Source organism: Eretmochelys imbricata, chromosome 3 (assembly GCF_965152235.1).
Source record: "Eretmochelys imbricata isolate rEreImb1 chromosome 3, rEreImb1.hap1, whole genome shotgun sequence".
In the NCBI taxonomy this organism is placed as follows: Eukaryota; Metazoa; Chordata; order Testudines; family Cheloniidae; genus Eretmochelys; species Eretmochelys imbricata.
The window spans coordinates 178,545,526-178,573,451 of record NC_135574.1 but is presented as its reverse complement, the minus strand read 5'-3'; positions in this window follow the sequence as shown (position 1 = coordinate 178,573,451).

Here is a 27,926-nt window from a genome sequence, read left to right as displayed (position 1 = left end):
TCATATTTCAGGAAAGATGTGGACAAATTGGAGAAAGTCCAAAGGAGAGCAACAAAAATGATTAAAGGTTTAGAAAACATGACCTATGAAGAAAGATTGAAAAAACAGGGCTTGTTTAGTCTGGAGATGAGAAAACTGAGGGAGGACAAAATAACAATTATCAAGTACATAAAAGGTTGTTACAAGGAAGAGGGCAACAAAATTGTTCTCGTTGACCTCTGAGGATAGGACAAGAAGGAATGGGCTTAAAATGCAGCAAGAGCAGTTTAAATTGGACATTAGGGAAAACTTTGCACTGTCAGGGTAGTTAAACACTGTAACAAATTGCCTAGGGAGGTTGTGGAATCTCCGTCATTGGAGGTTTTTAAGAAGAAGTTAGACAAACACCTGTCAGGAATGGTCTAGTTATTATGTAGTCCTACCTTGAGTGCATCTCCGCATTTAAGGTTTACCATTTACAATATTTTACAAAAAATATATTTATCTTTAAAGTTCAGTATGTATCAGTCTGTTAAGTATCTCTGAATCATACTGGTTTTCTAATTACACATAACAGTTTGGTCATCTGTCTGTCCATTCGTTGCAATGACTGTTTCTGGTCAGTTTGGAGTCTTTTAATTTTCTTGTTCTGCAACTGCCATCTATAGAGTTTGATCTGGTGATTATTCTTTCTAAGGAACTGTAATGTTGACAGTTTTTGTTGAACTCTCCACAGTCAGTCTCAATCAAATATGATCTTGGTGAAGAATTCTTTGTCTTTTTGGAAGCTGGAGTTCTCCGTCCTTTTTCTCCATCCAGTTTGACATAAACATGGTCACCAGGTTCTAGACCTGGAAGTTCTATAACTGAATGATGTCTGTTATAAAAGTGTTTGTAAGCTCTTTTTGCCATTTATCTGATTTGGCTACTCTTTGCATGTCTGATCACTCTGGAAATTAGAAAAGAACCTAAGTCAGAACAATAGTTATATGTTATCTTCTCATCGAGATTTGTGCTACACTATATGCATTAGCTGTTATCAGTGTTGATTTGTAACTCAGAAGAGCAAGGAATGGATCTTCCTGATGAAGAATTTTCCTGGCAGTCTGTACAGCTCTCTCAGCCTCTTAATTTGCTTGTGGGTAATGTGGGCTGCTAGTAATATGATCAAAATCATATTTCATTTGGATTGACTTAAATTCTTCTGCAGTGAACTGTGGATTGTTGTCTATCACTTGTTGTTCTGGAATACTGAAATGAACAAAAGTGCACTTCAGTTTCTCTAAGCTCTGTGACATGTTACATCTTTCATATACATTATTTCTATATACCTGGAAAAATAGTCCACTATGACCAGGTAATGATGGCCTCTGAATTTGCATAAATCTGCAGCTAGGTGTTATTCTATATGGTTCAGCATTGTCTCTTAAGGTTATTTGAACTGGAGCACATTTCAAAAGTCCAATATCACCAACAGAGCTGTAACAGAGCCAACAGAGTGACATGCCCCCCATATTTCTGCCTCCCATTTATCCCTAGGGGGATGCGCCCCACAGTTTGAAGACTGTCCCCTTCTGCCAGGAGCTGGCAGATCTGAAGCTGATGGGAGCCACGTGGTCCACTTGGGTCCCTGGCTCTCTGGGCTGTGGGAGCTGGGGCATTGGCTGGCTGCCTGGCAGCCCTCCCTGCCTTGAGCCCAGAGCCAGACAGACTCTGCACAGCTGTATACTCCCCAGGCATGGTGGGTGGCACAGCTCCGAGCTCCACCCTGACATATTCTTGCCTCTGCCCCAAAGGCATTCAGCGCCATCCAGTGACAGTCCCTGGAGCCAGCCCCTGCCAATGGAGCCTGGCTACCATGAAATGCTCCATAAGTTGCTCCCTGGAATACTCATTCCTCTTGGGCACCCGCCTCTCAGCATCCTGGTCACAGCCCCTTGCCACCCGGGGACCTGCCATTGCAGACAGGTCACTCTCCCCACACTCCCTGCATGCAGAGTGGAACCACCCCTTGCTCCTCTAGGCTGCCCATCCCCAGCCCTGTGACTGCCAGACTCATGGTCACACAGCCCATTCTCTGAGCTCAGCCATGTGAGCCTGGAACCCAGTCCAGGTGCTGGGAGCAGGAGGCTGCTGGTAGGGCAGACTCACTCCCATCAGCTCCAGAAACCAAGGCAATGAGAACAGAGTGACCCCTAGGGTTACCAAGTTCCAAATAGAGGACACTGCTGGGGGAAGAGGGAGGAGGAGCTGGAGGAGGAAGTTGGGGAGGGGGTGCTGGGGTGGTTCCTGTGTACTGGGAGGGATATTTGGGAGGTACTGGAGAGAGTATTTGGAGGGAATACCTGCAGCAGGGTACCCCCTGGAGGTGGGCTGCCAGTGCTGTGGGGGATGGGCCAGCTAAACAGGGGAGCCTCAGCTGCTGCCAAGGGGACTCTGCATGTGGGGCCTCCGCTTCCCCCTTCCCATTCTCCTATCCCCTTTTCTTCCCCATCCCATTGCCCTTCCCCAATGCCCCATCCCCTCCTTTCCCTCTCCCCACCCCATTCCCTTTCCTCTCCCCACTGTCTCCTGCCCCTATTCCCCACTTCCACCTATCCCTTTCCCTGCCCCATTTCCCTATCCCCATCTCTTCCCCCTTTCCCCTGAACTCTGAATGAAAAGCTTTCTTCTTTTCTAAGTTGTTTCTATGGTGACCTGGCCCATGCAATTCAGAATAGCTCCAGGGATAGTCAGGGCTGTATCAGGTAATTTCAGCTCTGGGAGTGGTGATTGTAAGTCCCTTCTGATGTGACTGTCATGTCTGTCCCTCAGTCAATTTTAAAGTCAATAGTCATTCCATGAATATTCAGTTTCACTCTCCAGGCAGGCTCTGTGTCATCACAAGTGATAGATCCCAGAAACAATGGCTCTTGATTGTCTGTAATATGTGTCAAGTCCCTGCTGCTTTGGTGTTGTAAAATGTCCATATTTTACGCATTTATTACATCTTGCACCTTTGACTGTCCATACATCCCTTCGGCTATGAAAATTGCCACATCTTGTGCATGTAGCTTGTGCAGTTAGCCTGGAAGTTCTCTCTCCTTGCCTCAGGGGTTTTATGTTAATAACTTTTAGCACTCAAGAGGCATCTATTTATTGCTCCTACTCTAGTTTCTTCCCTTTCAAGTTTGGCAAGTTGCTCTTGGTTTTGCTGTTTCAGCAGCTCAGACTACTTTTTTATTTGAATAGCTGTGTGTAGGGTTAAGTCTGTTTTTAGTTGCAGCTTCTGTGAAAGATATTTTTATCTGCATACCATATTACTAATTTATCTCTGATATTTTCATACTTTACAGTCACAAAATCACAGTTTTCTGTCAATGAAAGTAAAACTCTGATAAAAGATTCAACAAATTCCCCTGGTTGTTGAATTATCTGGAGAAAATGTGCCCTTTCATAAACCAGAACCCTTTCATAGTCATCTTTGTGAGTGTCTTTAGTAAAGGTAAAAGTTTCAAAGAGATGCTCTGCCTACTTCCCCATGGCATAAATTAAAGAGCATGCCTCTGTGTCTCCAGTTTCCTTGTCGCATTTGGTTGCAAGGTGAAATCTTGCAAAGGGTTACTTCCAATCTGTCCATTCTGAAGGTCTAGGAAAGCTGAAGTTCTTAGGAGCATTGAAAAGCGGCATTCTAATCGGATAGATCCTGCAACATTTTTGCCTTCCCCCCCCACCCCATTTGCAGCCTTTGTTGCTACTTTCCTTCTGTTTCTGTTCTCTTCTGGCACCAGTTAGGCTGCCTTTACTTTTGATACCATGTCACATACCAGATATGAACTGGTTATGGAGCTTCCACTCCAGTGAGATACATGAGATATGTTCTCCTTATGACATTTTAAGGTACTGCCAGGTATATATGCTGTATGCTCAGATAACAAATGTTACACAGTGTCACCTGGGGCTGAACAGTATAATACAGTTTAGCATACCATTCCAAATGGTGTTTGTTTCCCCCACCCATTCCCAGATCTCTCCTCAACTGGGGTTGGAATACGTTTAGCTGCTAGTGTGCCAAATCCTTTCCAATTTCCACCAAAGAAAGTATGCTAGAACCCACTTTACACCACTTATGAAACACCTCGTTCTAAACAGGGTTACCTCTCAAACACATCTCTAGGCACCTCATAGTCTTCCATACCTTGAATGCCTTCCAACAATGGTTCTCAACACCTTCTACAAACATAAGTGAATCTGCCTCAGCAAATGTCACAGATAGAGAAAATGAAGGATAGAGAAGTAAGATTACTTACCCCAAGGTCACATAAAAAGCCTATTATAGAGCAGGAAATAGAACTTAAATTCCCTGGTTCCAAATCCTGTGCACTAAGCAAAGACCACCCTTCCTGCATCCTCCCTCTCTTTCCTCCATATCAGCACAGGTATGGACACCAAATACCTAAGCTGAATATTTGTGGATAAGTAATTACCATGCAGTCGTTCATCAGACATCAAATACCTGAATTATTTTTCTATTTTACAATGCAGTACTATATGTCTATGACTACATTGTTTTAATATATACATTTGATAACCTCAGAAGAATCATAGCAGGTGGTGTAAGTGAAGCTACAGTTTGTTTTGCAGTTCAAAGCAAGACCAGATAAAACTGTAGTTGTTTTTACTTTGATCTATCTCATAGGATGGGAATTAAAAAAATATATTCACCTCAAGGGGTTACATCTATTGACTGCACATCAGTATAACCCTGTGGGGGATGAGGTTCTGAATCTGTAGACTTAACAGCATGAGCTCGCCTGTGCATGGCTAATGCAATTGCACATCAGAAGTAATAAATAAAGGGTCTGCTGATTTTACCACTCTTTGTTCATCTAAAAGTATGTAGAAGGTAATATTTTAACTCAGAATTCACTTCTGAGTAGATTCTTGAATTTTATTGCAGTAGCTTCTCTTTCCACAAGCTTTTCTTCCTATTAAACAACTTATACACTTAAAGAGGATGGACCACATTATTTTTTTGTTCCTGAGTGGGGGTGATATTCTTGGTCAAACTCTTTACTGGCATCAGCCATCATTAGTATGTTTTCTATGGGGCATTCATTACTCAGTTCATTTTGCCTTCAGCCAATCTGCTGATGAGGAAGTGTGAGCCAAAGCACCTGGGCATTGACACCTACACCGTATTGTAATAGTCTTTGTATAAAATATGCCTTGTGAGGTATCATTTGAAAATTAATAACTCACTGATCATAAATATTCATGTGTGTTGTGTGTATCCAGTGTGTATTAAGAGTTATGGATACATGCTGAAATTATGACTAAATTGTGTTTAAACCAGGCATGTCAGGGGAATTGGTAAATAGGTCTGTCCTGAACAAAGTAATGTGGGTTTACCTCCATTTACATATAAACGGTAAATAGGACTATCGAGACAAAGGCGGGGGCAGGGGAAGATAGCAGGAAACAGAACAATTTGCATTTTAGCAAACATCTGTTGGAAAAAAACAGCATGATGCTTCCTTCACCACCAGACTACATGTCACCTGCTTCATAACTTGAAGAAAACTTTGCTTTGAAGGGAACCTTCAGAAGAATCCATTTTAAAAGTTCACTGGAGTATTGAAAAAAAGGCAGAAAACCCCAAAGTTATTTCTTGTCACCTAAGTAAACAAAGGAACCAGCACTTTTGGGCTTCTCAAGGAGCTTCTGACAGAGGGGTAGGGGACCAGCCAACATAGTGCTGGAAAACTGTGAGTGAGAAAAGCCATCTTAAACAAAGCCTGTACCTTGCTAGATTAAGTTTTAGACTTTTAGACTTCATCTCTTATACTTGAACTCACTTAAAATCCTATCTTCTTTTTTAAAAAACTTATTTTACTATTAACCTAAACGAGCAGTGCTGTGTTGAAATTAGAGTGAATGTTAATTCCAGTTAATATGCCAAGATGTTGGGTTTTGTCTTTTTAAGGGAGCAGCTGGATCTTATTATTCCTCTGAACATTGCAGGAGAGGGCTGGACATTGCACAGCAGAGGGGTTTGGGACTGGGGGTGTGTTGGGGTCATCTGCTTACATTAACCAAGTCTGGTCAAGACAAGAGTGTGCCTATGATAACTGCTGGCCAGCTGTTGGATTCAAAATGGTTGAATCAGAACTGGACAGCATACAGAACACAGAGTGCATACTGGTTTTGTATGTGTCCCAGATAGGGAGCCATCAGTAGCAGAACAATTTTGGGGCACTCAGGGTTATAATACAAGCAGTGACACAACCTCTGACTGGCCTGAACTGCACCCCAGAATGTGATAGGAAGAAAGAGGCTAATGTGATATAAAGTCACATTATCTTCCTCCAGTCACTAACAGATATTATTTACCTCCATCCCCTACTACATTCAGTCAGTCATAACATTTGAATCTGGTAGTGGTTATCTTAATCCCATCAGAATTTAGTCCTTGGAATCCAGGCCCAGCAGCCACCAAAATTCTGATGTAGAAGTGACACTGTGAAGAAGAAAAGAGAAAATAAAAGAAGAGAGAGGGAGGAAAGAGGAGAGGAGAGAAAAGAAAAGAAACAAGAAAAGGAGTCAGTCCAGGGGTAAGAGATAGGAAAAGAAGATGGAGGAGTGAATGAGGGAAGAGAAGGGAAAACAAGGAGGAAAAGTCTGTCCAAGAGGGGAGACTGGGTCAATGTGTCCATTTGGAGATACAGAGGAGAGGGGAGACAAAGAGCAGGGGTCCTGAGGGAGCAGGAGAAACCATGGTGAGTGGGTGGAGCTGGAAAAGGTAATAGAAGAATCAAAGGAAAAGTGGTTTCCTTGACCATACATCTGAACCTTTTTATATGTTCATAACTGGGGAATGATATAAGATCTGGGCTGGTTATTATTCTCCACCTTCACCAAGGTACACTCATCCCTACTTATTGGCCACAATCTCACTTTTAAGCTGGAGGTGATATGAATCAGAGCTAGGTAAAAAATGCATCACTCACCCTGTCTTATGGAGGCAGACATGGACAATCATCAGCAGGTGAGAAAAGAGAACATACTTACAGAAGCATGTGAAGGAGAGCATGTAAGAGTTTTAAAAAAAAACTCTGAGCTGCCTTATCAGAAACTGTACCTTCCAATTCATCCTTTGCCTTGTTTTCCTTTCACTCTGTGGTACTGAGAGGTCAGTCTATCTGCAGGATGACTTGAAAAAACATAAAGCTGTGATTTTGGTCGGGATCTTTTCATTTTGTGTGCTTTCTGTATTATGTGAAGAGGACTGGGCTAAATATTGACAAAGTAGGTTCAGGGGGCAGAAGTGGCAAAGTAGCATTATAGCCAGGAATTAATGAGTCACTCAGTTATAGAAAAACATTTTGAATAGTGATTGCAGCAACAGAGGTGAATCCCAGTTTCACCATTTAAATCACCAGCAATGCCAGAATAGGTGGAAATATTAAGATGCTCCAAAGCTTAGAAGTCCAGCCCAGAAGTGCTAGGTAACAATGACCAAACCTGCCAGTTACCCCAGACAGCAGGACACTTAAGGGAGGCTGTTTTTACTTTTGTCTAGGTATCAGAGACATTATGAGCAGAGTTTTAGACATCCCATGGTTCCATAGCTACAGCATTTGCTTACAGAAATCACCCCTTGCCACAGAACTGTGCTCCACGAGCTCAGCATTTTATGTTTCTAGCCATTCTGGATGCAAACAAAGCCTTGAATACAAGTCTAGGCCTGGTCTACACTGTGGGGGATCAATCCAGGATACGCAACTTCAGCTACGAGAATAGCATAGCTGAAGTCAACGTATCTTAGATCGACTTAGAATCACTTACTTCGCATACTTGTGGCAAGGGATCGATGGCTGCCGCTCCCCCATCGACTCCGCCTCTCGCCCTGGTGGAGTTCTGGAGTCGACGGCAGAGCAATCGGGGATCGATTTATCGCATCTACACTAGACGCAATAAATCGATCCCCGATAGATCGATCACTACCCGCCGATCCGGCAGGTAGTGTAGACGTGGCCTACTTGAAGTAGTAATGACCAGTTGAGTCTGCAGACAGCCTGAAAGAAAAGCTCTGAGAGGTGTGAACTGCCCATTCGTCTCAACCAGGGCACCTTGGACTCCACAATTCTGCAGTCCTGGAATTTGGTAACACTCCAGGAGGAAATGGAATTCATCATTTCTGCCATGGAATTTGCTGTTTGGCTGCTGACAGGTGCCCAGCATGTTTTTTTTTATCTCGGTGCCAGGCCCTAACCACAGGTTTCCCCACAGGGAGGAGTTAACTGGATTGCAGTACAGGTACCCCTCACATGCTGGGCCCCAGGTCTCTTAGAGCTTTATACATCACTGCCAGAGCTGGTCAAAATTTGTCAAAAGATTTTAAAATATCTTTTCTGTTTGTTCCTTTTTCTTTCTTTCTTTCTTTTTTTTTTTTTTTTGCTGAATTTTGTCAAGGAAAAAGGAGACTAAGATTTTCACACTTTTGTCCCATTTTCAACTAGATTTCATAATCCCCAACACCTTGAACTGCACAGGCGGGTGAATAGAAAGCCAGTGAGAACCTCAATCACAGTTCTTACTTGCTCACCCTGGCTTGTCTACTCAAACAGGAAATCACCTTTTGCACTAGCGGAAGCTTGTCCAAAGTTAGCCCTAAATATAGTGGTGTAACAGAGCTGGAATGCACTGGAACACCATGTCTGTACACCACTGAGCACCCCAACCTTCATCCCTCACCCTACCCTCCACAGAACACCCCCTCCCAACCCAAAATTGGGCTCCACAGCCCCAGAGTCAGGCCACACCCAAGGTGGTGATAGAGAGCAGCATAGAGGCAGAGGACAGAGTTAGAGAGCAACATGGGGGTAGGGTTAGAGAGCAGTGTGGGTGCAGGATTAGGAAGCCAGACTGTCAGGGATCTCTGCCATTGATTACTAATGAACACCCCCACTTAAGATATTATCTTCTTTTCCCCATATCCATTACTGATTTCTAAATCATAGAAACATAGGGCTGGAAGCGTCCTCGATAAGTCATCAAGTTTAGGCCTCTGTGCAGTGGTGGGACCAAGTAAACCTCGCCCATCCCTGACAGGTTTGTCCAACCTGTTTTTAACAACTGCCAAAGAGGTGGATTCCACAACCTCCCTTGGAACCCTATTCCTTAACTACCTTTATAGTTAGTTTTTCCTAATATCTAACCTAAATTTCCCTTGCTGTAGATTAAGCCCATTACTTCTTGTTCTCCACGTCCATTGAGGGTAGGACAATTGATCACTGTCCTCTTCATAATAGCTCTTAACATATTTGAAGACTGTTAGCAGGTCTCCCGCTCAGTCGTCTTTTCTCAAGACTAAACATGCCCAGTTTTTTTAACCTTTCCTCATAGATCAGGTTTTCTAAACCTTTTATCATTTTTGTTGCTTTCCTCTGGAGTATCTCCAATTTCTCCATATCTTTCCTAAAGTGTGGTGCCCAGAATTGGACACAGTACTCCAGCTGAGGCTTCAGCAGTGCTGAGTAGAGCAGGACAATTATCTCCTGTGTCTAACATACAATATTAATGTTAATGCCCCCTGAAATGGTATTAACCTTTTTTACAGCTGCACCATATTGTTGACTTATATTTGTGATCTGCTATAAGCCTGAGATCCTTATCAGCAGTACTGAATTCAAGGGTCTCTTTTTTCTTAGGCAAACCTGGGGCCAGACACAGGCACAGAATCACAGACATATAAGACTGGAAGGGATCTTGATAGGTCATTTAGTCCAGTCCCCTGCACTGAGGCAGGACTAATTATTACCTAGACCATCCCTGACAGGAGTTTATCCAACCTGTTCTTAAAAACCTCCAATGACAGAAATTCCACAACCTTCCTAGGTAATTGTTCCAGTGCTTAACTACCCTTACAGTTCAGAAGTTTTTCTTAATGTCTAATCTAAATTTCCCATGCTGCAAGTTAAGCACATTACTTCTTGTCCTGTCCTCAGTGGATAAGCAGAACAATTCATCCTCTTCCTCTTTATAACAACCTTTTATGTACTTAAAGACTGTTATCTTATCGTGTATATGATGCCCCCCCACACTCTATCTTCTCTTGTTAAGACTAAGCAAACCCAATTTTTTCAATCTTTCCTTGTAGGTCATGTTTTCTAGACCTTGAATGCTTTTTGTTGCTCTCCTCTGGACTTTCTCCACATCTTTCCCAAAGTGTGCTTCCAAGAACCTGACAAAGTACTCTAGTTGAGGCCTTATCAGTGCTGCGTAGAGTGGAAGAATTCTCAAGTCTTGTTGACAACACTCCTGCTAATACATCCCAGAATGATGTTCGCTTTTTTTGGCAAGTATTACATTGTTGACTCATATTTAGTTTGTGATTCACTATAAACCCCAGATCCTTTTCTGCAGTACTCCTTCTTGGCAGTCATTTCCCATTTTATATTTCTGCAATTGATTATTCCTTCCTAAGTGTAGTACTTTGCTTTTGTCCTTATTGAATTTCATTCTATTTATTTCAGACCATTTCTCCAGTTTGTCAAGATCATTGTGAATTCTAATCCTTTCCTCCAAAGCACTTGCAACCCCTCCTAGCTTGGTATCATCTGCAAACTTTCTTGTAGTACTGTCTATACCATTATCCAAATCATTTATAAAGATACTGAATAGAACTGGACCCAAGACAGATCCCTGCAGGATTCCACAAACCCTTCCAGCTTGACTGTGAACCACTGATAACTACTATAAGTTTTTTCCAACCGGTTGTGCACCCACCTTACAGTACTTTCATCTCAGCTAGATCTCCTCAATTTGCTTATCAGAAAGTCATGTGAGACAGTATCAAAAGCCTTACTAAAGTTGAGATATTTCACATGTACTTCTTCTCCCCATCCACAAGGCTTGTTACTCTGTCAAAGATGTCAGTTTGACATGATTTGTTCTTGACAAATCCATATTGACTATTACTTATCACCTTATTATCTTCTAGGTGCTTATAAATAGATTGTTTGATTATTTGCTCCATTATCTTCCTGGGTACTGAAGTTAAGATGACTGGTCTATAATTCCCCAGCTTGTCCTCATTCCCCTTTTAATACATAGGTACTATATTTGCCCTTTTCCAGTGTTCCTCTCCCATCTTCCATGAGTTCTCAAAGATAATTGCTAATGGTTCAGAGATCTTTTCAGCCAGTTCCTGACGTATTCTCGGATTTTTTCATCAGGCCTTGCTGACTTGAAGACATCTAACTTGTCTAAGCGATGGTCTACAATACAAATCTATATTGGTATAACCACGTTGCTCAAGGGTATGGAAAATCCACACCCCTGTGCGACACCTATATGCTGACCAAAGTCCCAGTGTAGACAGCACTATGTCAATGGGAGGGCTTCTCCCACTGACATAGCTACTCGGTTATGTAGGTGGCGTCTTCACTAAGCATGACAACGGTGCAGCTGCAACAGTGCAGCTGTGCCACTGGACCGCTACAGGTGTGGTGTAATTCTTAATTCCTAAGTAATTCTTAATTAGTTCTTTCCCTAGTTTAGTCTCATATCCTACCCCATTTACACTGATGTTCAGTATGTTAGTATACCAATTACTGCTAACCTTTTTGGTCAAAACTGAACCAAAAGAGACATTTAACACTTTGGCCATTCCTGTGTTTTCTGTCATTGTCTTTCCCTCCTCATTGAGTAATGGGCCTGCTCTGTCCTTGGTCTTCCTCTTGCTTCTAATGTATTTGTAAAATGTTTTATTATTCCCCTTTATGTCCCTAGATAGTCTAATCTCGTTTTGTGCCTTGGCACATGAGTTTGTTTTTAATTAGTTAATTTTTGTAGCTATTTTTCTCCCCATGATGATTCACTTCTTTTTCCCTTACAAAGAAAATCTGTTGGTGGATGTATCACAAACATCTGGCTGTCATTGCGGGCATGTATTGTGCTAAGCATCTACTGATAAATTACTTGATTAATATGTAATAGTTAGCACTTCCATATACAAGTAACATGCTCTTCACAAAGCTGTTTGTCATGTGTCTCTCACAGTTGTCATCCTGCAATGTGAAAAGCCTCGTACATTTTACAGAAAGCCCGTGACAGTGACTAATGGTAATATTGGCTTCAGTATATGTTTGGGAGGCAAACTGTTTTATTTTTAAACACCATTTTGTGGTTTTCTTTTTTATATGTTAATAAATATATTTCTTACATTTGCTGTCATGGCCCTCTTATGCATCACAGTCTTGTAAACACTTCTAATGGCAATTAAAAATGCTTCCTTATTTGCCTGGTTGATCCACTTACCTCTTCTCTGAATTACCCAACTCATTACATTGAATTACTACTTAAAACATGCTGAATTGCTCAAGAATGGCAGCCATTTAGGATTCACCATCAAAATGCTAAAATTTGGGTGAAGTGTGATGTAAACCTAATACATATAGACATTCATCGATCTTGTTTCTTTGTTGTTAATTAGAAATTAACTTTTTTCAGGCATTTTACATTGGGATGAAGTAAGCATAAGAAAAACTTTGGTCCTTGTATCTAGAGGAGCAGATACTTGCAGGTTATTTTAGGAGTGTGCATTAAACAAGCCAATGCAAATTCCAGCCAAGAGCTTTCAGTGATACAACAGATAACAAAAATGACAGCATCAGCAGAGGAGAAAGAAAGATGACTCTGGTTACATTCATAGTCAAATCAAGACTGGTTACATTCATAGTTGGCATAGCTCAAGCTATTAGAACATAAGAATGGCCATACTGGGTCAGACCAAAGGTCCATCTAGCCCAATATCCTGTCTTCCGACAGTGGCCAATGCCAGGTGCCCCAGAGAGAAAGAACAGAACAGGTAATCATCAAGTGATCCATTCCTTGTCGCCCACTCCCAGCTTCTGTCAAACAGAGGGTAGGGACACCATCCCTGCCCATCCTTGCTAATAGCCACTGATAGACCTATCCTCCATGAATTGAACTAGTTCTTTTTTGAACCCTGTTATAGTCTAGGCCTTCACAACATCCTCTGGCAAGGAGTTCCACAGGTTGACTGTGCATTTTGTAAAGAAATACTTCCTTTTTTTTGTTTTAAACCTGCTGCCTATTAATTTCATTTGGTGACCCCTAGTTCTTGTGTTAAGACAAGGAGTAAATAACGCTTCCTTATTTACTTTCTCCACACCAGTCATGGTTTTATAAACCTCAATCATATCCCCCCTTAGTTGTCTCTTTTCCAAGCTGAAAAGTCCCAATCGTATTAATCTCTCCTCATACGCAGTATTCAAGATGCCGGCATACCATGGATTTATATATAGGCAATATGATATGTTCTGTCTTATTATCTATCCCTTTCTTTTTTGATTCCCAACATTCTGTTTGCTTTTTTAACTGCTGCTGCACATTGAGTGGATGTTTTCAGAGAACTATCCACAATGACTCCAAGATCTCTTTCTTGAGTGGTAACAGCTAATTTAGACCCCATCATTTTACATGCACAGTTGGAATGATGTTTTTCAATGTGCATTACTTTGCATTTATCAAGATTGAATTTCATCTGCCATTTAGTTGCCCGGTCACGCAGTTTGGTGAGGTCCTTTTGTAGATCTTCGCTGTCTGCCTGGGACTTAACTATCTTGAATTGTTTTGTATCATCTGCGAATTTTGCCACCTCACTGTTTACCCCTTTTTCCAGATCATTTATGAATATGTTGAATAGGACTGGGCCCAGTACAGACCCCAGACTATTTACCTCTCTTAATTCTGAAAACTGACGATTTATTCCTACCCTTTGTTTCCTATCTTTTAACTAGTTACCAATCCATGAGAGGACCTTCCCTCTTATCCCATGACAGCTTACATTGCTTAAGAGCCTTTGGTGAGGGACCTTGTCAAAGGCTTTCTGAAAATCTAAATACACTATATCCACTGGATCCTCCTTGTCCACATGCTTGTTGACCCCCTCAAAGAATTCTAGTAGACTGGTGAGGCATGATTTCCCTTTACAAAAACCATGTTGACTCTTCCCCAACAAATTATGTTCATCTATGTGGCTGACAATTTTGTTCTTTACTATAGTTTCAACCAGTTTGCCTGGTACTGAAGTCAGGCTTACTGGCCTGTAATTGCCAGGGTCATCTCTGGAGCCCTTTTTAAAAATTGGTGTCACATTAGATATCCTCCAGTCATTTGGTACAGAAGCTGATTTAAATGATAGGTTACAGACTACTGTTAGTAGTCCTGCAATTTCACATTTGAGTTCATTCAGAACTCTTGAGTGAATACCAGCTGGTCCTGGTGACTTATTACTGTTTAGTTTATCAATTTGTTCCAAAACCTCCTCTAATGACACCTCAATCTGGGACAGTTCCTCAGATTTGTCCCCTAAAAAGAATGGCTCAGGTTTCGGAATCTCCCTCACATCCTCAACCATGAAGACCAATGCAAAGAATTCATTTAGTTTCTCTGCACTGGCCTTATCACCTTTAGTGCTCCTTTAGCATCTTGATCGTCCAGTGGCCCCACTGGTTGTTTAACAGGCTTTCTGCTTCTGATTTACTTTTTAAAAAATTGCTATTACTTTTTGAGTCTTTGGCTAGAGGTTCTTCAAATTCTTTTTAGGCCTTCCTAATTATATTTTTACACTTCATTTGCCAGAGTTTATGCTCCTTTCTATTTTCCTCACTAGGATTTAACTTCCATTTTTTAAAGGATGCCTTTTTGCCTCTCACTGTTTCCTTTACTTTGTTGTCTAGCCACGGTGGCACTTTTTTGTTTCTCTTACTGTCTTTTTTAATTTGGGGTATGCATTTAAGTTGAGCCTCTATTATGGTGTCTTTAAAAAGTTTCCATGCAGCTTGCAGGGATTTTACTTTTGGTGCTGTACATTTTAATTTCTGTTTAACTGACCTCCTCATTTTTGTGTAGGTCCCCTTTCTGATATTAAATGCTCCAGTGCTGGGCCGCAGTGGTGTTTTCCCCGCCACAGGAAAGTTAAATTTAATTATATTATGGTCACTATTACCAAGCAGTCTAGCCATATTCACCTCTTGGACCTGATCCTGTGCTCCACTTAGGACTAAGTCAAGAATTGCCTCTCCTGTTATGGGTTCCAGAACTAGCTGCTCCAAGAAGCAGTCATTTCAGGTGTCAAGAAACTTTATCTCTGCATCCCATCCTGAGGTGATATGCACCCAGTCCATATGGGGATAGTTGAAATCCACCATTATTATTGAGTTTTTTATTTTAATAGCCTCTAATCTCCCTGAGCATTTCACAGTCACTATCACGATCCTGCTCAGGTGGTCGGTAATATATCCCTTCTGATATATTCTTATTCAAACATGGAATTGCTATCCATAGAGATTCTATGGTACAGTTTGGTTCATTTAAGATTTTATTGGATTTCTGCCCACAACCAACGTATATTTAACACATTAACCCCCAAAAGGAACACACCCGGAACCTCCAAACAGTGTTGCCAGCTCTCACAATTGCATCATTGACCTCATGATACTTGGGATTTTTTCTTAAAGACCCAGTTCCTGGAGTTCAATGATTGTGTAAGAATCTCAACTTTCTTTCTTTTTTTTTAAAATTGTTGTGGAGAGAACCTTGAAAATATAAACCCTAACAGTCTGATAACTAGACAAATAAAAAAATAAAAACCAAAATGTATTTATTTTTAAGTTAGTCTCATGCTCTTTTTGGGCCTGACTCATGGTTTTGGGATTGGCAATACTGCACACAGATTAAGTTTAACTGTTTGGTTTGCTTTAATGCTGTTTTGGGAGATGTGAATAGACTAGGATTTTATCCTGTGTTGACCCATCACACACATATGCACACACACACAATCTCAGTACTCTTCTTGGACTGGTAGGATTTTTTGTTTGAGGTTTTATTAGCAGCTAAAATTACCGAGCATTGAATTTAGCCTAAGTCAGGTGGAGCTATGGTGATCATACTGCTGACTCCAGTGAAAGCAGGTGAGGCAGTCAAAGGTGTATGATAAATGAATTTATCATGTGACTAAAATTTATTATATGGACATAATCTCCACATTGTATATGTGTATTGTGCACACATACACACAAACACACACACACCACATACAGAGTAACACTACCACCAAAATAGAAAATTTCTGTAGATTTCCTCATGTATTCCCTATATAACATGCATGCTATATTATACAGCAAGATAATACATTGTGTGTGTGTGTGTGTGTGTGTGTGTGTGTGTGTGTGTACACATATGATATTCACAGAGAGAACAGAGCACTCTGTGGAAATGCTTCCATAGAACACTGTCAGTTATCTCACTCTTACTTAGGTGAGCCAAACTCTGCAGAGCAGAAGAATACAAAAATTAATTCTTTACACAATACCAGCTCTCCTGTCCTGACAACAAATTCTTCAGCCACGCTAACCTTGACCACATTAGTTCTGTAAACTAGTTTCCATAATGGACTGAGCCGAGAATACTAATCTCTCAACTTCAAATTTACATTAAGAAGACAGAGCCAAAGGGGATGGGAACTCAAAAACTATAGCACAATGATTGATCATGTGAAAAACCAGTTCCAAACCTCCTTCACCCCATGCATGTGTAACCCCAAACACCCCCTGGGGGTGGGGTGTGGGGGGGGGAAGAGAGAGAGAGAGAGAGAGAGAGAATAAGAATGAGAATGCTCTACAGCCTTAGCTAACAGCCAGTTGGCTTTCAGCTCATGCAGTAGTGGCTCATACTCTAAGCTCCAAAGGTCCCAGGTTTGATCCCACTTGCCAATGAGCAAGGTCTGTCAGTGTTACACATAGGACCAATGTCTGCCCTCATTCACAGGTCCAGCTTCCAAAGACTAGAGTTACCATATTTCAGGTTTCCAAAAAGAGGACACTGGAGCTGGGGAGAAGAGGGAGGTGCAAGCTAAAGGGGGTGCAATTGGTGGTGCTGGAGAGGATACCTGGGCTGTGTGGGAGGGGTATATGTGTACTGGGAGGGTACCTGGGTGGTGCTGGAGGTGGTACCTACAGCAGGGGTACTCACTGGCGGTGGGGGGCATTGTCACTCCCTGTCATGGTGGCAGGGCACCTAGCCCAAGACCCAGTGCCAGTCATCAGTCAGCACCTTCCCTCCCTGTGGGACCCCCTCCTAGGGCTGGGAACCAGGGCTGCAAGGGAATGGACCAACCAACTGAGATGCAGGAGAGGGACCAATCGGGGAGCGGACTAATCAGGGCTCTTTCTGAGCTGCAATGTCTGCGCTGTAAAGACCCCAGACGTTGACTCTTATTTCAAAAATCCACCCAGAGGCACTGTTGCCAACTTAGCAATTTTGTCACTAGATTTAGCGACTTTTTTATTTCCCTAGCAAGGAAATATGTGTCAAAGTGACCAGCGACAAATCTAGCAGCTTTCACTTCAGTGATATTCAGAGAAAGAAGCCACCAATTTGTTGCCGGCAGCCCTGAGCTCTGGCGTGGGGATCGGTCTCTGGACCAGCAAATCCACTGAGCTGAGGGAGGTCTGAGCAGTGGCAGCCAAGATGTTGATCCACAGGAGAAGCCGAGCCCGGAGTTGCTGCACCCTCCAGTGGATGAACAGCTCGGCACTCCCCCTGTCAGGCCTGGGAAGGCCGCGATCAGGTGGGGAGGGAGGAGGCTGGGGTCGGGGATTGTTCAGCCAAGTCGGCATAGTAGAGCCAGAGCAGAGGAGATTACCTTGGATGACCTTGAGGGGGTCAATGCAGACTATGTGGCTCTGGGAAGAAGGATAAAAGAGTTTGAGGCACAAGTCATGTTCCCATCCATCCTCCCTGTTGAAGGAAAAGGTGATTGGGAGAAGTCCTGGACGATTGGGAAAAGGCAAATAGAGTACCCACCTTTAAAAAGTTGAAGAAGGAGAATCCAGGAAACTACAGACCTCTCAGCCTCACCTCAGTCCCTGGAAAAAGCATGGAGCAGTATTCCTGCTAGCAAGTTTAAAAAGTATGGATTGGATGAATGGACTATAAGGTGGATAGAAAGCTGGCTAGATTGTCGGGTTCAACGGGTAGTGATCAACAGCTCAATGTCTAGTTGGCAGCCCATATCAAGTGGCGTGCCCGAGGGGTCGGTTCTGGGGCTGGTTTTGTTCAACATCTTCATTAATGATCTGGATGATGGGATTAATTGCACCCTCAGCAAGTTCGTGGATGACACTAAGCTGGGGGGAGAGGCAGATACGCTGGAGGGATAGGGTCCAGCGTAGACAATTGGAGGATTGAGCCAAAAGAAATCTGATGAGGTTCAACAAGGACAAGTGCAGAGTCCTGCACTTAGGATGGAAGAATCCCATGCACCACTCGCTACAGGCTGGGGACCGACTGGCTAAGCAGCAGTTCTGCAGAAAACGACTTGGGGATTACAGTGGACGAGAAGCTGGATATGAGTCAACAGTGTGCCCTTGTTGCCAAGAAGGCTAACGACATATTGGGCTGCATTAGTAGGAGCATTGCCAGCAGATCGAGGGAAGTGATTATTCCCCTCTATTTGGCATTGTTGAGGCCACATCTGGAGTATTGTGTCCAGTTTTGGGCCCCCCACTACAGAAAGGATGTGGACAAATTGGAGAGAGTCCGGCAGAGGGCAACAAAAATGATCAGGGGGCTGGGACACATGACTTATGAGGAGATGTTGAGGGAACTGGGCTTATTTAGTCTGCAGAAGAGAAGAGTGAGGGGCGATTTGATAGCAGCCTTCAACTACCTGAAGTGGGGTTCCAAAGAGGATGGAGCTCAGCTGTTCTCAATGGTGGCAGATAACAGAACAAGGAGCAATGGTCTCAAGTTGCAGTGTGGGAAGTCTAGGTTGGATATTAGGAAAATCTATTTCACTAGGAGAGTGGAATGGGTTACCTAGGGAGGTGGTGGAGTCTCCATCCTGAGAGGTTTTTAAGCACAGCTGTATAAAGCCCTGGCTGGGATGATTTAGTTGGGGTTGGTCCTGCTTTGAGTAGGGGGTTGGACTAGATGACCTCCTCAGTTCCCTTCCAATCCTAATCTTGTATGATTCTATGATAAAATGATCTCTCAGCTGTTCCCTCCCAAGCCCTGGGAGAACCAGTGCCTTGCGGGCACCACGGCCGTGGCCTTCCAGTGAGTGTGCACCCCCCTTCCTGGGGATACTCCCTCGGAGATGCAATAAGAAATGCCCATCTCACATGAGGGCAATATCTCTCCCCTCAATGAGTGAGGGGCACCCAGGATAACATCGGAGTGAGGGAATCTCTCCTGCTGTGGGCAGGAGGGAGCTGGGGCTCGGGCTGGGGCTGGGGGGCAGGGCTGAGTTCATATGAGGTATCTCCCCTCCAGCGAGGGAGGGCAGGGTAAGGGGGGAGACTCCCTCACACGGACCCTGCCCTGCCCACCCCAGACTCTGCCACAGCTCACACATCCCTCCCCCCCAGGGGGAGAGACTCCCTCACTCCAATGTTGCCCTGGGTGTCCCTCGCTCATTGAGGGGAGAGAGATTCCCCGCATGTGAGATGGGCACTTCTTATTGCATCTGTCTGAAATGTTCCCTCATGTAGGTTACATAGCGACATCTAGTGACTTTTCAGGGTTTCTCTGACAACTTCCTGTTATGTGGAATTGGCAACAGACAACCCAAAAAGAGGTCATGTCTGGGAAAGCCCGGACATATGGTAACCCTGCCAATGACTACAGGTTTAGCTGTCATAGGGCGTTATAGAGATGCCCATATTTCAAGTAGGAATGTGACTTCGGTGGGATTCCAAAAACAGGCTGTAGCTGTACAAAGCCGTGTGAAAACAAACGTTTGCAGTATGGCTAGCTCCAAACATTCAAACCATGAGATAGACACATTCAAAACCAATTAACCTGGCTTACAAATCATGAGATTAGCTTTTAAATGATCAATTTTGGGTTCTTTTGTTTCCCTTCTAGTTTCTGAGCCCTTGGGGTTCCACTTGTTTTATGTTCTCAAGCTTTTCTCCACAATCATGAGGCTTGGAAACAAGCATATTTTAAAAATGAAAGGTGAGATTCTCATGCAATCTCTTGATTCCAACAGCTGTGGCTTTTAAGGAAAACATTACATACTGTGAAACTCACAATAAAATTGCAAGAGTTGGGCCATGCTGGTTTGATTAAATTTTTCTACCTATGCATGTGTCTACAGCTCACCGGTTAATATATTTTATAATGAGCAATTCAAAAGGGGCCTTTAGTTCTGGACCATAGCCTTTGGCAGCACTGAACAATACCAAATACTGCTGTGCTCCAGCTGTGCCTGCTCAGTACTAATCTAATTCAGGGAACTACCGTGTCTCAGCAATGAATGCAGTGTTCAGTGGAGATACAACAGTACCAATCTTACCTCAGCCCATAGCATACAAAAGTAAACACTAACGATAGCATTAAAAATGCACAATAAGCAGCATGCAAGGCTTAGCACAGCCCTAGACGTGCATTAGCTAAGGCAACCGCGACAAACAAAGTTAAATGTGTCCCTATGAGTCACCAGCCTGCATGGATTCCTGGTACCCTTTTCCATCACCCTCAAGGGCTTCATGAATAAAGGTAAGATAGACAAACAAACACTCTCCATCTACTTTTTTCCCCAACGCCATTGCATGTGCACACTTAATAAACGTTCTTATCTCTTTTGGTAGGAATGACCTGAAAGAGTCAACAAATCCACAGCTTGAATAGCGTAAAAATACCCAGACAAATATCTGAGAAAAATGATAAGGGGATGTTTAGCTGACAATGGCAGATCAACATAAACTTATCTTTAGGAGAAAATACAATCAGTGAGTGCAGGATGTCAATAACAACAAAAATTCCATCGTATAACAAACAAACAAAAGTTACCTTGACTTTTCTGTTTGGCATGCTATGATTCGCAATGAAATGAAAGGACCAAAAAATGCTGAAAATATTCAAGACGTGCTACCATTTTGTAATGTATGGATTAGGGTTTTAAAAGTAACATGAGTTTAAAGATTTGGATCAGTTCATGCAATTTGATATAAATTTAAGCAGAGCATCAGTTTAACATTTGAAACATAGTCCATCTGGAAAATATATCTTGCATTTTCAAGACGATAATCTCAGGGGTGTCTTCCATTTATAGCTTCTCTGACCTGTGCCTTTGCAAGTTCTACAAAGCAACCTATCGCACTGCAAACGAACATACCATTAGTATGAACAGAAGGGAGATGAAGGAAATATTATACTTCTCTATAGAGTTACATCAGCATTTGATGGTCTGATTTTCGGAGTGACTCAGCATACACAAATCCCACTGAAATCAATGGGACATAAAGGTGCTCAAGATCTTTGAAAATCAAGCTATGAGTAGTCAAGTCAGGCTCAGGGCCGGATTAACTCTCTTGTGGGCCCAGGGCTATTAGATTTTGTGGGGCCCCTGCGGGTTTGAAATGGGGGAGTTGGCTCAGGGGATTAGTGTGCGGGAGGGGGTGCAGCTCCAGCTGGGGGAGGGGAATCTAGGGTGGGGCCAGGGATGGAACAGGAGGTTGGGGAGCAGGAGGGGGTGCAGGCTCCGGCCAGGAGGCACTTACCTTGGGTGGCTCCTGGTCAACAGCGGAGCAGGGCTAAGGCAGGATCCCTGCCTGCCCTGGTGTAGGCCAAAAGCCTAATGGGAAGAAACGGTCTCAAGTAAATTGTAGTCCATTTTGCTTATTTTGCTTTATACTCAATTTTGCTAGTTTTGAATTAGTAAGAAGGAATTGTAGCCTTGAATTAGTAAGAAGAAATTGTTTTGAGTTTATTCTTTGCTGATTGTGTTAATGGCTGTTCTTAGAAGGACAGAAGTTTTATGGCTGTAAATATTGCCTTATTTACTGTTTGGTATGTGAGTGAAGAATGTATGGTAATTAACTGAGAAAAGCCAGCTGGGCCAGATGGTCAAGAAGGGAATGAAGAAGTCTAGAGGCACCAACTTTATTATCAGAATCACCGGGTGGCAGATTGGTGACACTAAAGCAAAGGCAGTCACCCCAAGGACAAGATAAAGAGTGGAGCCAGAGGGACAAGATAAGAAACAGCTGCGGATATTCCGAGTAACAACCCAAATAATGCTGATTGGGAGCAACCCTGACTACCACGTGATTAACTGCTCCAGTGTGACACAACAAGATCCAAAGACTCATATGGGAACTTATTACTATAAAAGAAGGGTGTATTGCCCTAGGACTTTGGGTTCATTCTGCATCAACATCGGTGCTTTGAACATGTTCGACAGAGGCCCAGCTCCCCTCCCTCATGTGCAGTTTCAGCTGGCCACTGGAACTGACCAAGCAACACTAAGGACTGGTAACTATAAGATCCAGCTGCAGAACCTTTTTTTTTTTTTGAGGGGGGGAGGGGGAGTGCGTGTGTGTGTGAGAGTAGAAGCATATGCTGATTTTAATGCTTAAATTGTACTCTCAATAAACGTGGCGTATTGCCTTATCCCCTTTTTAAAAGATTCCGTGTGCTTCTTATAAGCATAACACTGGCTCCGCACTGCTCTGCTCCCCGAGGTGGCAGGCACATCTGGCCCCTAGGCAGGTTACCCCACACTGATCTAGAGTGTCTGTGTAATATGACCAAGGCCAGGATCAAAAGTTCTGTATGCCCAAGAGTCCCCATGGAAGACATTCATTATTTTGAAGTCACTGGAAGTTACTGGGTACTTGACACTTTTGAAAATCACATCATTTATTTAAGAGCCTAAATATGGACTTAGGGAGCCTAACTTTAATAGCTTCCCTATTGTTTAAGATTTTGGCCCAGGGTCCTTTTTAGCCTTGGAGACACCGGCTTGGGCAAGGCAAATCCTTACAGGTAGCACAGGGTCCGGTTATTCCTTTCTCTGATCAGTCCCTTGTGCTTGCTTTCCTTCCCTTCTGGGGAGGGAGTGCAGCCTCCCTTCCAGGAAGGGTTCAGTGTCTTCCTGCCCTTAGCCTACTGGCAGCTTCCCTGCTTCTCTCACCCCCCCATCCTTCCATGCTGGGGAGGGTTTAAAAAGGTCTCCAGCAGTTGGAGCCAGCTGAACCTAATTAGCTCCCTAGCAACCCCTTTTCCAGCTGAACCTTATTTCCCCATGGTTCTCCTCAGTGGACAGAGAGAGGTCTTTTAATCCCCTGGGACTAATTACTACCCCTCCCTTTTTTGTAGCTGTTTGTCCTGGGTTGACTACACTGTTTGTTTTGGGTTTACCACATCACATAGCAATTAAAATTAGGTCAGGTCCCCAACGATTGACTTTTTACATTTTACTCTCTTTACTATAAAAAGAAAAGGAGTACTTGTGGCACCTTAGAGACTAACCAATTTATTTGAGCATGAGCTTTCGTGAGCCACAGATCACTTCATCAGATGCATACCGTGGAAACTGCAGCAGACTTTATATATACACAGAGAATATGAAACAATACCTCCTCCCACCCCACTGTCCTGCTGGTAATAGCTTATCTAAAGTAATCGTCAGGTTAGGCCATTTCCAGCACAAATCCTTTAACTTGCAAGATTCCTTTGGTACAAGCTCTGGTTCTCCTCCAGAACCCAGACACTACAGCTTCTGCTTCTTCCCCTTCAGCTCTCAATATGCTATAAAATATTTGCTTCTGTGCTACTGACCCAGCATGATGTGTCACCAGTTGCTGCAAATATGCTGCTTATGACCCGCATCATCAAGACAAACTGTCAGACTGACTGACAACCTTCTCCTCCCTTTCTTGTCACTAGTTTATTACTGAGTCTCTGTCATCAGATTCACCTAAGTAAGTACTAAACAGTGCAAAGCCCAAATATCACAGACGGAGATGTGCTCCCTGTTCCCATTTGGAGTTTTCACATACTGGTATGATTGGGGGATGCAAGTGGTGAGGGATGAGTGGAGAGAAAAGAAACATACATCTATATCTAGATAAAAACCTTCTCAGCTCTTAAAGACTGCTGAAAATCAACCCGCAGAAAATGCTATGAAAGTAATTACTGAAATACTGGAGAAGTGAGGCAGAAAAAAGTTAAAAAAAAATAATCCTGCCATCATGTCTCAGGAAAATGAAGCATGCAGGATGTAAAGTGGAGCAGAACAGAATGGCCTGAGGGAGCAGACCATGAATCCAGGACCACTAATTAATCTACATGGGAACAAATGCAGTATTAATTAGTCGGATCAGTCATCACACAGTGTGCATGAGAGCAGGCATCAAAAGGAGGGGAGTCAGCTGCTTGGGAACCAAGGTGGCCAAGAAGAATGAATCCTTCCTTGTGGCCAGAGAGAGCCTTTGCCCTGCAAATGGCACTTGCACAGAAGCACCAGAGCAGTATACATAGCAAACACATGGAGGAACCTATAGAAGTTAACTGAAGGACTTCTACTGGCTTCAGTGGGTTCTGAACTAGGCTCTGTGACCCCAAGGCCCTTTAATACCAACTGGCAAGGGAATTACAGAAATGTCCTGATTCTGGTATACACATTCTAGTTCACCAAAAAATGCCATGTGATGTTTTAAATAAAAGCCAAGGTCACAATGGTCATTAATTTTGTTTGAAATGTATGTAAAAATACTGTGTAAGAACTCATGTGTATATATAGAAAGAAAATATGTTTTAAAGTCTATGTCAAGGCGGAGTTGACAAACAGGTTTTCTGTCAAACAATGGATGTTTATTCTCTGTTAAAACAAAAATTAAGTATTTTCTCGTTGACAATGTGAGCATGCACAGAATTCATGTCCCCTGCAGATTTCTTTGCTTCCCTGCAGAAAAATGACTTTTTGACAAGGATGCAAAGGGAAGCTGCAAGAGCAGTCATGCACCCCTCCCTAGCTGAGCAGGTACATTATGTCAGGCACCCGGAGCAGTCGGCGGACAGGTAAATCACCGCAGGGCTGGGTGAGCTGGAGGCGGGAGAGGATGGGGCTTCCTCTTCTTCTGCAAGGAGCAGATGGGGCTGTGTCAGACTCACCCCCAGAAACCTCCCCATGCCTGCATGAAGCTTAGCATCCTCCCCTGCTTCCTGCCCCTATCACTCCTCAGCCACATGGGGCGGGATCACTGTATGAGGAGTTGCTCACCCATCCGCCCAGCCCCCGTGCATCCAGACCTCCCATACATGGACCCTCCCCCTGCCAAATCTCACCCTGTATATCCAGAACCCCTCCCCAGCCCTCCATACCTGAACCCCACCCCACTGTATCTCAACCCCTGCATCTGGAGTCTCCCTGCAGCCAGACCCCCCTGCCTCCAGACCCTCTCCTCTGCACCCAAACCATCCCCTACTGAGCTCCCTGCACTCAAACCCCCACCCTGTTGAGTCCCACCCCACTGCACCCCCCTGAGCCCCAAATCCTGACCCGCACCCCAATGACCCCCAACCAGCTGAACCCAGACCCCCACCCCACAAGCCCCACTCCCCCAGCACCCAAACCCTCCCCCACATCCAGACCCTCTGCTGAGCCCCAACCACCTTCACCTGGAAGCCCCTGTAGAGTCCTATTGCCCCTGCACCGGAAACCCCCACAACGAGCCTCTGGGCATCCAGATCTCCCCACACCTAGACCTCCCACTGAACCCAGATTGTCCCACAAAGATCCTTCTCACTCCACACCTGGATCCCCCCACACGGAGCCCCTCCAGACTTTAATCCTGTCTGGTTGAGTCTGCCTTCCCCCCCTACCTGGTGCACCTGGCACAGTGGGGCAGGGTCGCAGCGTATTCTCTCCTTCAGACCTGAAAGGGTGTGGAAGGAGTGGGACTAGCCTCTGAAGATGTGCCTCTCCTACCAGCAGATAGAACCTGTTCTGCTGCATCATCCCCTCTGAGAGACGGGTCCCCAGCAGTACAGAACAGGGTAGGGGAAAGTGGAGGTTGGGGTACCACAGGAGCAGCACACATCCCCTTGGCTTTTGCACATGTCTGGCCCCTGATCTGCACATTACAAAACTGTCCACATGGTTTGACTCAACTCTGCATTATTTTTAGTCTCATCTTCAGGGAATCTCTGTAGTGAGATGAATGTGGTTTGTTGTATGCTAAGCTTTGGAGGAAAAGGAGAGGGCAATATGTAGGGAAGCACTTTCTTTCATTGCTCGTGCCTCTCAACAGCATTATCAACCTCTCAGTTTTCTGAGTACTAAAAATATGTGCTTTTTTTTTTCAGAAGACAAGAAAACAGTCCAAAGAAAGCAGCCCAAACCAAATCAAACCTCTAGAGCTGAACAGCCCTGAACTTTGGAGAAGTTCAGATCTGCATGCTAACTTCACAGCTTGGCTCCAACTCTGCTAAGAAAAGACAAGACAGACACAAGGAACACATAGCTGAGTTCACCACAGAGTGTGTTTTACCTTCTCCAACAATTTATTCTTGAAAAATTGCCTGGGCTTAGCTCTAGAAGATACCAGCGTGCCTCTGAACATTGGAGAAATTAAAAAAAAAAGTTTTCTAAGAGAAAGTCAGACTGTGTATGTGTAGGTTGCCTATGTTATTTTATTAATCTCATCTGAGTGCTTGGGAAGGTTTATCAATCTGCCTTGTCTGTGGGCAATTTTTAAAAATACATATATACATTCTATGTAAATTGTTACAAGCTCAAATGTAGAACAAAGTAACTTCAGCAACTTTTCGTGTTAAATGGAAAACAGAAGAGGGCAAAAATATACACACATTTTCACTGATTGTTAAAAAAAGTTTTTAAAAAATTGTATTTGCCTTGAGCCATCATCTATATCTTCTATGGAAAGAGGGAAACATCCCCAGTTACACAAGATAATGAAGATGCTCTGAGACATGTAGACCGGATTCTGAACGTGACCCAGTTCGCACTGACATCAGTTAAGAGTTTTGACCCAGATTTTGAATGGTAGCTGGATCCGGCCTCAGTATGGGTTTCAGTGCTCACCTTTGCCTATGTCTGCATAATGACTGAATTCTTTTCAGAGTAATGGACTCTTGCAAGCAATATTTTTAGTCATTTTAGGATCCGTTTTGATTATTTTGTACTCAGCAAAGTGACTTTGTGCAAACTGTATCTTCTTGTTCAATGTAACTGTCCCATCTGTCTAAGCCATAGCTACTTACTTACAACGGCAAGTATTGTTACTAAGCCCCACTAGACAGAGCCAGATTCTGCCTTAGGTGTCATCAACGGTTAAGTTCTGTTTGAAGTCTTTACTAGCAGTGATGACATAAGAGGCAGAAAGAACATTGCCTGATTTTTCAGGTTGGGTTTGCGGTTAGTTTGATTGTAAACTTGACTAATTTAACATGAGAGACATAGAATAAATATTGCACTGTGGTGTGCTATTTTTAGGGACTCTTTATTGACTATCATCATATTTTGAGATATTCCTGTAACAAACAACTTCAGGCTCAGTCCTGCCCTTTGCACTACAGCAGCAGCACAAAGGAGACCTATTGCGGCCTAAAGCTGGCAGCTGAGGATTCCTCCAGCACAGTGGAATCTTAAATTGGCTATGCCAACTGCCCTCCAACAGTAGATGAGGAGGGGCTGTGCCACAAAAGGCAGGTAGACTTTCTAAGTGATGGCAGCGTACATATCTATCACAGAGACAAAGTGGGTGAGATGATAGCTTTTGTTGAACCAACTTCTGTTGGTGAGAGACACGCTTTCAAGCTACACAGAGCTCTTCTTCAGGTCTTTTTCTGTGGAGCTTCAAGGCTTGTCTCTTTCAGTCCTGAGGCTGTCCTACGGTGCACTGTGATACTAGTAGGATGGGCTGGTGTGCTTGTGTGTAAAGGTCACTGAAAAGCCACCTTAGAACCCCTCCTTCCTGAGTTGTGCTGAGCACTGCTCTGGCCCTGCCATTTATCCCACCCCACCATATATCTCTGTTGGGGTGCCGGAACAGGCCCCATGCCATGGCCCCATCACTTTTTACTGGCCGTAAGGGTGAGTGATGTGGGGAGGAGGAGGA